The following is a 15,220-nucleotide window of genomic DNA, read 5'->3' on the forward strand; positions in this document are numbered from 1 at the left end:
TTCCATATTATCTTTCTTGCAAGTGTTTCTTAGAGAGCTTAATCGAATTTGATTTGCAGTCTTTGTGCTACAAGTATTGGAGGTTAATATAAATTAGAGTAAATATTCTCTTGGAAGGAGTTGTAAGTCTTTGTGCTCACACTTATTCTTGAGAGAGAAATTAAAAATAGATTTTATGATAAGAAATAGTTGTGAGTCTTTGAGCTTATACTAGTTCTTACTGTTTTGTGTAAAAGAGAACAAGATATTTCAGACTTTGTGCTGCTATAATTTGTTCTTGATATTATTAGCACAGAAAAGGGTAGATAGGACTTCGTATATTCAAGTCTTTGAGCTTGATATTGCTGTCCCGTCCCGAAGGAAGTGACAGAAGTCTTTGAGCTTTCAGGAAACTTCATTTCCTTTCTCTCATCTTATTTCAAAAAGTTGTTATTGTTGTTCTAAGTTAACTTGAAAAGGATATTGGCTTTCTTGAAGAAAGAAGAAAGACTTCTATCTCATCCTGTTTAGTTTTAGATTAGATATAGATAGGGGGAGCCTTCCCTTAATTAGGAGAGTTTTACTCACACATTGAGGTTGATCCACAATTTTGTATATTTCCCCAATTGTACAAAATTTTCAACCAACAAGCTTCTTTGGCACTTTCCCTTGAGGTCTTGTCTTTTCTAACCATGACTTGTTGATATTTGTTGCACAAAGTTCAGATTGGTCATCATAGATCTTTTGGGTATCTTCTTTAGTTTTATATGATGTTTTATTGTAGTTTGGTATTCCAAACACTTCCCGAATGGCTAACTCTGAAAGATTAGCTAATACCCTTCCATCAGGTGCAATGATCGCTCTTTCTTGTGCATCATAGTGCATAGCACATTCAACCATCAGCTTAGCACATTCTTTAGCTGGTGGAAATCCAGCTGCTTGGACGATGTCATTCCTCATCATCCGGCGAGCAATGGGTGTTGGCAAGTATCCATCATGGCCATACATTCTCTTTTTGAAGTCTTCGAAATCCACATACCCAAGGTCAATATCTATGACATTCTTCCATTTGGATTTGATCTTTGATTCTGGCTGTACTCCCTTACTAGCGAACTTCATTTTCAGCTTTCCTAGAAGGAACTCATTTGGTGGTCTTTAACCTGCAAAATACATCAAAACTTAATATTATTTATTGAAAAAATTCATAGTTTTAATTCTGATTTTGGACATTATAACTCGGAAATTTCACTTTCAGCTTGTTAAAAAGCTGAATATCTGTCAAAAATCAGACTGAAAGTGGATGAAATTGGTCAAGTACTTAATAAATTCTAAGAAATAAATGGTTTAGACAGAAGAAATCAGTCAAGAATATGAATTTTCTCGAACTTTTGGAGTTTTCTTTGACTGATTTTAATGAAAATTTGCCTTAAATTCCGAGAATTTTGTCTAAAACTCAGAAAAAGCACTTATTTTCTTCCTTCCAACACTCAGAAAAATTTTAATTCTTCAAAATTCCTTCTTGAAAATCAATATTTCACAAAATTTGAGAGAGAAAAATTCTTCAGAATTGCACTCCAATCTTCCAACCTGATAACGAATTTGAAAGTGACTGGTTGAAAATATATAGAGTTAAGAATTTTAATTTTAGAAGCTCCATGTTTTTTTTTGTTTTTTTTTTTTATTATTTTTTTGTTTTTTAATGTTTTAAATCTTTCCAAAATGGAAAGTTTTATTTCTTTTTCAAATTTCATCCTCAGCTAAAAAAGCAAGGAATCTTCCATAACTTTCTCTCAGATTCCAAAATTTTCTTGAATTTTCGAAAATCTTTCTTAGTGTTGACATTATTTTCCTTTCGAACATAATTCTAAGTGTTGGAAAATAATTAAAAATATTCATGTGTCAAGTTTTATTTTGCAACCCGTTTGTTTGATTGACCCTTGATTTCATGTGCTTATTTTGTCAAATTTTCCTTTGGCCATTTTTCTTCCTTCGCCATGGCAAGTTGGTCATCTTCATGTCTAATCTTCAAATCATGGGCGAATTCTTCATCTTATTTTAGGCATCTTCACATATTCCATTTATGCCTAGGCGAACTTGGTTAGTGTTTTGCCAACTTGTGTTTGTTTGTGCCATCTATCTTGGAAAATTTTATTTTCTTCTTGAATGGACCTTCAAATGTGTTTAGCCAAGAGTTTGGGCATCTTTCATGCTTATTAAACATTCTTTACTTAGCCAAGTTGGACTTTGTGTGCTTTAACCCATGTCTTGCTTGCCACTTAGATTTCCTAGCTTTCTTCCTTGTCTTTGCCAACTTTATTCTACTTTCATCCTGTCATGTCTAGGCGGACTTTGAACTTCATAGGCCAAGGCAGACTTGGCTTAGTCTTTGCCATATTCCTTGCTTTACTTGGGCAGACTTCAAACCCTCTTGGATAAACTTCCTCATGGCGGACTTGGAAGGAATTTGGACAATATCCTCTTTGTTTTGCTTTTCTCCCTTGCAGCCTGTTGTGATCATTTCACACATCGCCCCATTAGAATGGGGACCCCCTCTTTTTTTTTTGCCTTAAGTTTTGCTTTCTCTTTGCTTGTTTTTCTCTCTGCTTTTAGGGTTTTGAGTGAGTGAGTGGTCTGCCTAAGCTGGCTAGATTAGAGCTAAACCTTGGAAGTTCGTTTTAGGGTTTCTTTCAAGCTAAGTCTAGTCTTGTTTAGGGAGGTTGTTAGTCGTCTGCCTGAAGCCTCAAGATTGCCAGAATGAAGCATGCCTTTCAAGAGAGTCAAGTTGGTTAGATCAAGGAACAGGAAGAATAGGTCTCAGGTCAGGTCTAGATTGAAAGAGAGTTTTTCTTGTTAGGGTCCTGTTTGTTTCTCTGTCTAAGTCAGTTGGGCAGAGCCAGTGAAGAAAAGGAGTTGGTTTGATTAAGTTTGATGGAGGATGAAGCAAATCAAGGTAACATCTAGCCTGGAAATGTCAAAATCGCTCCTGACCCTTCCAAAGGGTCCAGAGCGAATTTCATCCTATGCTCTTTTTTTGCCTTGGATAGACTTGCAATCTTGTTCCTAGCCTGGAAAATGATCTAACTTTGCCTTGTGAGGTGGTTTGAAACTTGAAGACTAAGCAATTTGGCCTGGAATGGAGATTTCGCTCCTGACCCTTCCAGAGGGTCTAGGGCGAAAATCTTATTAGAACTTATTTTTCACTAACTTTGGCTAAATTGTGATGTGCAAGGTCTCTTGGAATGAAGATTGGACATCATTTGATACCTTTGAAGATTTGGAAGCTTGCAAAATGAAAGATTTTGGACAAGAAGGGAAATTTCGCTCCTGACCCTTCCAAAGGGTCCAGAGCGAAATTTCCAAAAGCTCTAATTATGCAGTGAAGAAGGTCAAGTTTTGGGCATGAATGAAACGAGAATAACTTGCTTTTGCCTCCTGAAGATGTTTTAACTTGGAAAGTGAAGGATTTTGCCGAAAAGGATGATTTTTGCTCCCGACCCTTCCAGAGGGTCCAGGGCGAAAATTCTTCAATCACCTATTTTTCTTGCAAAATCAAGTCACTCTTTGGTTTTTATGGCTTGGATGAGAGGAGAGTAGTGTTTTCTTCCTTTGAGAGATGAATTCAACTTGAACTGATGATGGAATAGGCCTAAAACCTAAAAATCGCTCCTGACCCTTCCAGAGGGTCCAGGGCGAAAATCTCTATAGGAGACATTTCTTGCTCAGTTTGGTCAAATTGAAGTGTCAAAGGCATGGTGAAAGGAAGAATGAGCATGTTGAAAACCTTGGGCATGTTTAGAAATGAAGAAAATGAAGGATTCTGGCCAAGAAAGGCAATTTCGCTCCTAACCCTTCCAAAGGGTCCAGAGCGAAATTCCTTATAAACACATTTTTAGCCTTTCTTGGATATGAAACCTTAATCCTAGCATGATGAAACATGAAATCCCACTTGGCAAAGAAGTTTTAAGGTGAAAAAAATGAAGATTTTTGGTCAAGATTGCAATTTTCGCTCCTGACCCTTCCAGAGGGTCCAGAGCGAATTTCCTCAAAATCACCTTTTGATATCAAATTTTGCTAAGCCAAGTATGGGATAAGGTCAAACATAGAAAGAATTACCCCTGGGAGTGAATTGAGATTGCAAGAAATCATCAAAAAGTGAAGGAATTGAGCCAAATGGAGAATTTCACTCCTGACCCTTCCAGAGGGTCCAGATCGAAATTCCTAAAAACACCTATTTCCTTGCAAGGTCAAAACAACTTTTTAGTTTTTATGGCTTGAATGGGTGTGAGGAAGAGTGTTTTGCATTTTGAAGATAATTGAGATTGTCAAGAGGAAGCAATCAGGCCTAGAACATGATTTTCGCTCCTGACCCTTCCAAAGGGTCCAGAGCGAAAATCTCCAAAACTTTCCTTTCTTCCAAAGTTTGGGCAAAGTTAAGCTTAGACAGGGCTGTGAGAAGACATTTGAATTGCCTTGAAGTGGAATTGGAATGCTAAGAATGCAAATTTTGAAGCCAAGAGGGAAATTCGCTCCTGACCCTTCCAAAGGGTCCAAGGCGAAATTTCCAAATCCTCCTATTTTCCTTGCAGTTCAAGAGTAGATTTTGGTTTTCAGGACTCAAAGAGGAGTAAGACATGATGTTCTATCCCTTCGAAATGATTTAAAGTTGAAAGGATGAAGGAATTGCCCTAAAAACCTAAAAAATCGCTCCTGACCCTTCCAGAGGGTCCAGGGCGAAAATCCTAAAACCAACCTGTTCCTTTCAAGTTTGTGCTAAGGCAAGACTAGACCAAGGTAGAAAAGGCCTTTGAGACCACTTGTGAGTAGATGTTTGTTTCAAAATTTGATGATTCTAGGTCAGAGAAGGAAAATCGCTCCTAAACCTTCCAGAGGGTCCAGGGTGAAAATCTCAAGATCCCCTATTTTGCCTTGCAAGAACAAACCAAGCTTGGGTGGAGTGAATGAAGAAGACTAGTGCCTAGCTTTGAGTGAAGGATTCAAGACAAAATGATGGAGTAAGCCTAAGCAAGAAAAATCACTCCTGATCCTTCCAGAGGGTCCAGGGTGAAAAACCCTAAATTCACCTTTTTCTTCCAGATTTGAGTGAGACTAAGCCTGGACTACAATGAAAGAACCTATTTGGAATGCCTTGAAGAGGTTTTGGACCTTCAAAAATGAGAATTTTGAGCTCAAGAGAGAATTTCGCTCCTGACCCTTCCAAAGGGTCCAAAGCGAAATTCCCAAAAATGCAATATTTCCTTCAAAGTTTTAATGAGCTAACCCAGTGATGGAGAGAAATGAACCCTGGAGATTGCCTTGGAGGAGTTTTCAAACTAAGGTGAATTTTGGCCTGAAATGTAAAAATCGCTCCTGACCCTTCCAGAGGGTCCAAGGCGAAATTCACATTCTCACCTAATTTCCTCATGAAAAATGATAAAAATTTGAAATGCAAGACTTTGATTAGGTCAAAGCAAACATGAGCTCACCTTCCAGGAGATTTTGGAATCAAGAAATGAGATATTCAGGACCTAATTGGAAAAATCGCTCCTGACCCTTCCAGAGGGTCCAGGGCGAAATCATCAAAAACCTATCATTCAACATTGATTGATTAAGTTTAGAGGTTGTAAAGACAAAGACATGGAAACTTGCAAATATAGGTTGAGAAAATTTCAATTTCATCAAGAGAACAAGCATGGATAAGGGGTTCAAACAAGTCTTGAAGTGAATCTAGACCTTCATCACTTTAAATATTTCAAGGCCTAAGGAGAAAGGAAGCTTCATTAAGCCTCAATCAAACCTCCATATTCCCAAATTTTCACCAAATTTGCTAAAATTAAGACATTTGGGGAGGTTAGATCAAATTCGCATGAATTAAGGCCATTACAATTGAATTAATTAATTTTTAAAGCCTTAAAGCAAATATAAAATCCACCTTGGAGGCCTTGAAATCAATTTTAAAATTTAAAAAATATGGGTGAGCGCTCAAAATGCATTTATTTGCTTTTACAAGCAAGTCAGCCTTTTTTTAAAGGGAATTTTATTTGTTTTATTGCTAAAAACCTAGGTCGGCCTTATGGTTAATTAGAGTGAGCGCCCTATTTAAGGGAGATGCTTTGTGGTGAATTCAAATCATTCATTCATTCCTTCTTATGCGAATTTAGAAGAGCAGATTGGAGGCGAATTTCTTAGTAAGTTGGAGGCTAAATTTCCAGAATTCCTTGCTAAGTGTTGGAAGCTAGTGAAGGTGAAGTTCTTTGGAAGGCTAATTGAGGTGTAGTTCATCCAAAAGAAGGCCAAAAATTCAATTTTTGTCCAGCAAAATCTGATCTTCTTTCTTCCATTTTTCAAGGTTCATAGTTAAGCATTCAAGAGGAAGGTATGAAGAATCCTTTTTGAAGCTCTTATTCAAGACTTGTTTTGATTTTCATAGCATTTTTTAAAGTCTAAGTCTTGAAAATCCAATTTCCATTCATAATTAATTTGAGGAATCATGTCCTTTTCAAATTAATGTTTTGAATTATTCCCTTGGAGGGTCTTAAATTCTATGCTTTAAGGTATGATGCTTAAAGACTAATTTTAAATTTTTGTGTAGGCATCAAATGACGACCCCCAAAGCCAGAGGATCTACTAGTCAGCAGGCTCTCATCAAGGAAGATCAGAGGAGCAACGAATTGGAGACCAGGATCGTGTCCAAGTGGAGTAATATTGGAGACACCAACTTAGGAAACTTCAATGTGAAGAAGTTTCGAGAGGTCCCCTACATTGGCAAGCCATCACCTGTTGCAAGGAGGATAATTGAGAGTGGCATCATCAAGGCTGTAGGTTTCCCTCCCACCGTCAAGTGCCATGAGCTGATGATCGAGTGTGCTCGCCACTATGACTCACAGTCAAGGACGATCGTAACCAAAGACGGGAACATCTTAGCCTACCTTTTAGAGGAAGCTATAGGCAAAGCTCTTCATCTTCCGAACCATAAAGACATGATCTACAAAAGCTTGGAAGGAGCAAGGTCGATCTATGAAGATGATCCTGAGTCTTGTTTGAACTTCTTCAATAAGAATTGGTTGCTCAAAAGTCAGCCTCGCTTGAACAAGATTCCCAATACACCACATAGGATTGACTTCTAGGAGGAATACAGAGACTTAATAACTTTGCTCAATCGAGTTACAGGTGCTTCTCAAGCCTTCTTCTTCGACAAGTGGATGTTCTTCTTCATACAAGTGATAGTCCAAGGAAAAGGAATGCTCCATTGGGCCAGAATCATTAGCAATTGTCTGGACGTGCAGTTGAGAAGGCTAAGACCCACCAAATCATTCCACATGAGCTCATATGTTATATATGCCTTGATCAGGAGTTTCGAGTATGCAGGGCTACCTCACAGAGGAGTGATTGGAAGAGGACCCGGAGAAATAAGAGTTTGTGATTCTTATGTTCATCTGCATCATCCACCTAGAAGTGACTACAAGTTAGTCAATGACACCTTCACGATGAACATTACCAGGATATTGCAAGGTGGAATTCACAATTGACTGTCTCTGGATGCACAAGAGCTTGTGAAGAAGTATGGTGCATGGTTCATTCAGTTTCAAAAATTCACATACATCAAAGTTCATGGGTGTCCTTCACCTCCCTACATGTTGCCAAGATATCCAACAGACAGGATAATACTACTTGAGGTGACTAGACAGTTGGCAGCTTATGCGAAGGCATCCAGGCACAAGCATGGAAATGGAATTCCTATGCCCATCATACTAGGGAATTCAGTTGAAGTGTGTCCTAATACTCAAGCCGCAAAAGATGCAGAGAAGGAATTATGTCTATACTCATTCACATCAGTTGCCTCGCGAGACAATTTTGATCTGGCAGGAAGTACAAGCATGAGTTTCAGGTGGAGGACTTTTGGATGAATCTCCCAGGTGATTTAGAGGTCAAAAGAAAGATGCATTCCAGGCTACCCTTAGATCTCATCAGGAAATGCAAAGTTTATAGAGTAGCCAATCAAGCCCAGGATAATGGTAGATACCTCCAGTTGTCCGATGAGAAAGAAGACAAAGAAGTGAAGATAGATTGGAATGAGCCCGAGGTTTTAGACTTGAGAGCTTTGATGGCTCCCGTTTTATCCTGCACTCGCAGATGGGTGGATGTACAGCATCAAAAGTTGAAGGAGCAGAATGTACCAATGACATTCACTTTGGAGGCAAGACCAGAAGAAGGAGAAGCAAGTGTGAGTGAGAATACTTCTCATTCCAAAGGCTCAAAGAGGAAAGAAGGACCTGAGAAGAGAGAACCTTCCAAGAAGAAGCAGAAAACAAATCCTGATCACCCACCAAGCACATCTTCTAGGCATGAAAAGGAGCCGAATCAAGGGGAAGATCAGAGGTAGATAGTATATGAAGTTGATGAGTCTATGGAATCCATGGTACAGAATGATAAACAAGAGAAAGGACAGACACCTCAGCATTCATCAAGTCAATCTCCCCAAGTTGGTGCTAATGAGCAACACGAAGAAAAGAATGATGATGAAGCGACATCTCCTCTTCGGGAAGATAGGCCACTACCTAAAGAAATACAAGTGAGTGAAACAAGATCTACCATTCCTGATTGGCTGAAAGAGAGACTGACAAGGGTAGTTGTGGTTGAAGAGGAAGAAGATGTGTTTGACTTGGAAAGCCTTATAGGAAATTCTCATGAGGTAATGGAGAAGAAGAAGGCCACAAAGATGTCTAAGGTAATTAGAGATGAGACAGGATCCAGGAAAGTGCAGGTAGCTACACCAGTGGCGGACAAATATGAGGATGAGATTCTTGCAGAAGAATATGACTTAGAAACATTTGAGCTTGGTCCACTTAACTTCGAGCAAGCGATGGAAGAGGCAACTGATTCATTTCAAGCACTTAAAGACAAACTTAAAGAAGAAATGGAAAAGAATAAGAAGCTTGCGAGGGAGGTCAGTGCTTGGAGGAACTATTTTAGTCATCTTAATCAGCCCTTGAGATGTCAGGATCCAGCAGTATCTCCTTTACAAGCACTCCCTCTTGAATCAGTAGGTGAGGCAGAAAGGGTGAAGAGCTTGGTTCAACTTATGAGTTCTTGGATTGATAAGTCCCACAAGGTAGCCGTTGAATTTGCAACAAGAATGATAAAGACAGTTCATCGAGCTGTCCAGGTCCTTGAGATTATCCATAATCTAATGATAACTGTAGCTGCATTCACTCACACTAGAGATGTTATCATTCCAGTCTTACAAGTGATAAGAGAAACACCAAGACGGATTCTGGCACAAGAAAAGATAACGGATGGAGGAACCCATAACCTCCTACAGTGGTCAGCTCTGCTCCAGATGAAGGAGGTCCTTTTTGAAGACGTCAACACCAAATGCAGCCGAGTTGAAGGCATCATTCATCCAATTCAAGATAAGGTGTTTGAGGTGTTGTGTACCATTCTTGATAGGCGGATCGAGATCGAGACAGATGTGGACATCCAAGAGTTGGAGGATAGAATCAAGGTCATCTTTTGCAAAGAGGAGAACATCATCACAGATAAGCAACGAGATCAAATGTACACTACTATGTTCCTGATTAAGAAGACCAAAGAACTTGAACCTAGATGGGAGACAACTCTTCTCACTGCTTTTGATCAAGTCCTTCACTTGGAAGAACGAATGAAGAATCTTCCTGAGATTCCCATTGCTGAGATTGAAGGAATTGTGTCCAGATTCATTGAATATGCTAAGAAAGAACATAGGAAAGGGAACAAAATTCTAGATGAAAAGTTGTTATAAGATGATGTGGCAACTTAATTCCTATTGGTCTATGTCTCCTCGGTATTTGTGCCAATTCTTTATTGGCTATGGATTAGTGATGTTTATCTAAATGGGGACTTTTTTGTAACAACCCTAATTAGGGTTTAGGTGTCAAAATCTCAGCCATTGATCTTCTTTTGATCGAGGCCATTCATTGTATTTGAGGATTCTATATATACCTTCACTCATTTCATTTTAAAGAGTGAGAGAAGTTAGAAAAAAGAGAGAGAGCTTAGAGAGAAGAAAGTTAGAAAGTTATTGTTGTAGCAAGATTGAGTAGTAAAGAAAGAATTTTGAACAATTGTTGTCCATTTGGTTATGAGATCAATAAAATATTGAAGTTATGGTGTTTTATTGCAATACTTGTGGCTATCTTCATGATTGTTTATCTTCTTGAATCACTCTCAGTTGAAATAGCATTTAAGTTCTAAGTTTGAAGGACAAAGTGTCGTGCTTGATCTTTGATAAGATTCATATTCCAAACCACTAGCTTCTTACTGATTGTAAGGACGCCTTGTGTGGTCAACTGGAAACATTGAGATTGATTAAGAGTTCAATCATTCTTGGAAGTATTGATATGTATCTCTATGATAGTATCTATGATTCTATATCCTTGATGATTTGAAAAACTATTGAATCCCCTTAGAAGATCGCATCAATTCCAGTAGAGTTGTAATTTCTTGGCGATACTGAAATTGGTAGAATCTTATCAAGTCCAGTCTTCATTGAGTCATTCTTAGGATTAGTTCAAGTATTCCTTCTTAGAAACCCTTATCTTTTGACATTTTTTGAAAATCCGTTAGTGTTAGGAGAATCCTGTTCCTGCATTTGGAAAGAAAGTAATGTGGACAAGCTTTCTCTGAAAGTACGTAAGGCCCCTTGAAGAAACAACATATACAACGACCACTGGTGCTTATCCACACATAGAGATCCTACAACAAAGAACCTTGAAGTCATCCCGATTGATCCTTTTCGTGACATCTTCAACATTCAGAGACTTTAATCAAGAGAGGATAAGGTACCTTTAGGTATTTTATTCTGTGTTTGGTTGTGTACAAAATACACATCAACACAACCTTGTCTTGCTTTTCCATTGGGCGGAGTTGGAAGTTTGTTTGCCCATCTTCATATGTGCCGAGGTGGACTTTAGGCTTCTTTGGACATGTTTTAACCTCTTGCTTTTTCTTTTTCAACTTGGTCTTAGGTGAACTTGGTATAGGTTTGGCTATCCAGCTTAATTCTTTTCCATAGGTCTTGTTTGCCAAAACCTTTTGCTTTTCTTCTTAACATGTCAAAACCCTTTGCTTTAATTCATGTTTTTCCTTCCTTATGTCTTAGGCTTAATCTCTCTCCATGTGGAGAAGAGAGCGAACTTCAAGTGCACTTGGACATACTAGCTTGCACCTTGCTTCCTTATCGAAATTGTTATTCCTCTTATCCCTTAGCTGGACTTCAAGCTTTCTTAGCATATGGCGGACTTCAGCTCTCATAGGTCATATCTTTTACATACTTTAAAACCTTTTGCTTTATTTCTTGGCGGACTTCGGAGTGCATCAGCCAAGGGCAGACTTTGGCTTGTTTTTAACTTTAGACATTCCAACCTTTTGTCATACTTCCCTTGTTTGTGCCATCTTTCCTAGGCTTTGTTTACTTGTTCTTTGACATACTTTCTTTTCATGCTTTGGTGGACTTGATTGCTTCCATGTCATGGCAGACTTTGAATACCTTTGGACATTAAACCTCATGTACCTAGCGGACCTTGAAGCTTGCTGGCCCCATGACTTAGGAGGGCGGAGTTTAAGTCTTGTTGGACATATCCATTTGCCATGTCAAAACTTCTTTCTTTTCCATTGTGTTAACTGCAGGTCGGAATTTGATTAACCTCTGCCATGTCTTTCTTAACTGCATGTAGGAGTTTAGGAATGTTTGGACAGTCAAACCCTTGGCTGAGTGGACTTCATGAAGTTTGTGCCATTTCCTTCATACTTTGGTGGACTTTGCTTGGTCTTTGCCATGCACATGCTAGGCAAGGTCGACTTGGATACCTTTTGGTCATGGAGAACTTTGATGGACAGCTAACTTTCTTTGCCTTGAGCGAATTTTGACCTTTATATTATGAATTTTGATCTTCCATGCCGGTGCTTTAACCTGCCATGTCCATCTTGGATCTTCCAAATCGATGATGTACCTTCTGGAACAAAACCCTAATTAGGGTTTTTACCCTGCTTTTTTACACAAAGGCAATTTTTTTCAATTTTGAGGAGACATGGACACTGATCATATGACTTGAGGAACAAAACCCTAATCTTGCTTTTAAAAAAGGCAAAAAAAAAGAGAAAAGCAAAAAGAAAGCCAAAAAAGCTGCTTCTTGGATTGGGCTCAAAGTGTCAAAACAAAACTTTCTAAGTTTAGAAAAAAGCAAAAAAAGCAAAAATTCCTAAAAAGTAGAAAGTTGTCAGAAATAACTCAAAGAGATTGCGATCCTCGTCCTTCAAACCTTCTAAGCACTTTGACAACGTTCAAACTGTTCTGAGCATGAACTCTCTACTTGGCTCGAGATGACTTCTCAAAAACTCTCAAAGAAGATGGATTTACAAAATTGTAGATCTAGGAAAAAAACCCTAGGTTGCCGGTTCGGGTTCAGGCACCGATTCGGGTTCGAAGAACCGGTACGCCGGTATGGCAAAATTTTGAAAAGGGGTTTGGGTTCGTTAGTACAAAAACATGTAAATTATATATATATGCAACCTATAAGCATGAATTAAGATTAGCATGTCACATAGCATCATATAAACAACAAAACCAACATAAACTTGTAATCATAGCATCATGATCATGCCATAACAACATCATATAACATCAAGTTTAATATCAAAATGATAAAATATTCAAGTATCATTGTTTCAACTTTCAACATTTTAAAGTTTGATCATCAAATGGATTCTCTAATTCGTCATCCTCATTCTCCTCCTCCTCATCATTGACATTGACGTTAGATGAATCAATGCCAATGCCAATGACACTTGCACTTGCACTTTAAGTTTGCTTGCTATCTGAGTCATCAAATGCAACAAGCTGAGAAGTGAAATCATCCAAATCGGTATGTTTTGGCTCCATATCCCACATCTTCGTTTCCCCTTGCTTGTAGTCATGTTGCTTGTATGAAATGAGCCAAGTTAATGTTTTAAAACTCACTTTTAGGTCATATTTTAATTTTTTATGTGGTGGAATTATTAAAAAATTAAATTTTGCAAAACAAAAATCCATTTTTGGGCTGTCAGACCCCTGGGTTCGACCTGGGTCCTCTTGGGTTCAACCCTGGGTCCTCTTGGGTTTGACCTGGGTCCTCTTGGGTTTGCCCTGGTTCGAACCAGGCTTGTGAATCACAAACCCTGTTTGAACCACAGGCGAACCAAACCCGAACCCCGAACCAGGTTCGGACCGGACTAGTACCAGAGGTCTAGGGGGTCGAACCCAGTAACTCAATAAAACTCTAAAAAGCAAAAACAACCAGGGGTCCCCATTTGCAATGGGGCGATGTGTGAAATAGGTCACAACAAGTTTCTCAAGGAACATGTTTTGGGTAGAAAGTTACTTGAGCTTTAATCCATAAATTTTGTGAAGATTAGTCATTTGGTTTCTTCAATGAATTACTACCAAACTTTAATAGACAAGAGATGCAACCGCTAGTCGCCCCATAAATCCAACATGTGAAAATGGAATGTGCGAATGTGTATACATCCCCTACATGCCCACAAGGTTTTGATTTACAACTTCTTCAAGAATTAATGCTTAAATTACTATTCCTTAGCAAAAGTCCATATATTGCATGGTTCATCATAACAATATGAAAGGAAATTAGTACAAATGGACACATAAGCAAGAATGCAATATTTACCCTAGGCAAACCAATCGAGAGAAAACCCCAACATGGGATGTGGTACCTCATGGGTTTTTGTATACAGCTTATTGAGCTCATTCCAAGCAGACTGAAAATAGTGATATATCCTATGTAAGTCCTATTAGAGTCACCAATGAACTCAATCCTCTAGGATCACCTGCAAAACCAAAAAATGCCTTCCACGTTAGAGCAACAACAGAAAAATCTTGCCTAATTATGGGCACAATGGATTAGATCGAATTTGATATTACATCACAATATGTGCATATGATTCCTTGCCCATAAAGACAAGGTCAGATAGGATTAGACAAGATTGTGACATATGTCTTAATCCTTTGTTATGAGACAACTAAAGTGAATTATTAAATGACCTAGGACTCGAGAATTAAATGTCAAAAGATAAGATAAGATCTTATGACAACTAACACCTTCTAGAAAAATTCCCTAGGACCTATGTTAACTTATGCATGTGAATAAGACCTACTAGTGAACTAGTTCTAAGGTAAAATATCTTATTCACACAAACACCCCCCATTAAGTGCAACTTAGGTAGTAGTAGATTATTGTGCAAATGATGCAAAGATTATGATTACGATTATGGATCTCGGCTACTAGGCCATGTTAGGTACCCATTTATAATGCAATCTCTCACAAAGAGAGAAATGGAGAAAACGCAATAGGACAGAACCCCTCTGCAAAAGAGAAGATACAAACTAGCGATGAAAGATGGAGGACTCAATGATACCCCCCCAAGGATTACATCCATCATGAAGATACAATAAATTATCCTTCCATAGGAAGGAAAGTGAGAGACTAGATAGCCCCCCCCACAATGAGATAACTTGCAGCAAAGAAACACTAGAAGTACACTGGGAGCAAACCATGGAACCTTAATTATAGCAACAAAGACAAGATGATTCTGATGTTGTAAAACAGTGAAAACTCATGATTTATAGAGCAATAATGGAATCGGATGAAGAAACTAAAAATGTTGACTGTCTGGCTGCCAAGGAACATTGGAAAAATCTCTATGGAGCAACCCTGCAATCTAATTGAAGCAACAAGAGATTGAAGTATGATCTAGAACTAAAATGAATTGATTTGATCAAAATGGCACCTTTGCAAATGTCAGCGTGTTCAAGTAATCCTCTAGGATACTCCTAAGAAAAGAATTGAAAGAAAATGTACCTGAGAATGAATATGAAAAAAGTGCACGGATGGCTTGAAAGAGTTCCTTGATACCTTTACAATGCCGCAAGAATTGCAAAATAGGATATTGTGGCAAAAAATTATGAGCTCAAAAGCCAAAAAAAGGTGATCTGGCTTCAAACAGCAATTACTAGCACCAGACAACAGAATTTGGAAAAACTACCTGCTCCACTGGAAAGTACACTAAACCAGCTTTCCAACAATATCTCATTTTCGAAAAATGGACACAATGGTGAAAAGTTATGATGATTTTCCCAATCTTGATAAAATTGTCAAAAAAAAGGGAAAAAAAATTAGCACCCAAGAGCTAAGCCCCTGGGCACCCATGTGAT

The 15,220-nt window shown here is 38.4% G+C and overlaps 1 protein-coding gene across 1 annotated transcript in view; it reads right to left on the bottom strand.

Moving 5' to 3' along the window:
- LOC131049910 (uncharacterized) overlaps positions 1-13,743 on the bottom strand; it is a 40,921-nt gene extending 27,178 nt beyond the window's left edge. Inside the window, exon 1 of the mRNA XM_057983995.1 lies at positions 13,723-13,743. The gene's annotated coding sequence lies outside the window, so the exon portion shown is untranslated. The remainder of the gene's footprint in view (positions 1-13,722) is intronic.
- Positions 13,744-15,220: the final 1,477 nt, after the last annotated feature.

The sequence above is a fragment of the Cryptomeria japonica genome, chromosome 2, assembly GCF_030272615.1.
Source record: "Cryptomeria japonica chromosome 2, Sugi_1.0, whole genome shotgun sequence".
Classification (NCBI taxonomy): Eukaryota; Viridiplantae; Streptophyta; class Pinopsida; order Cupressales; family Cupressaceae; genus Cryptomeria; species Cryptomeria japonica.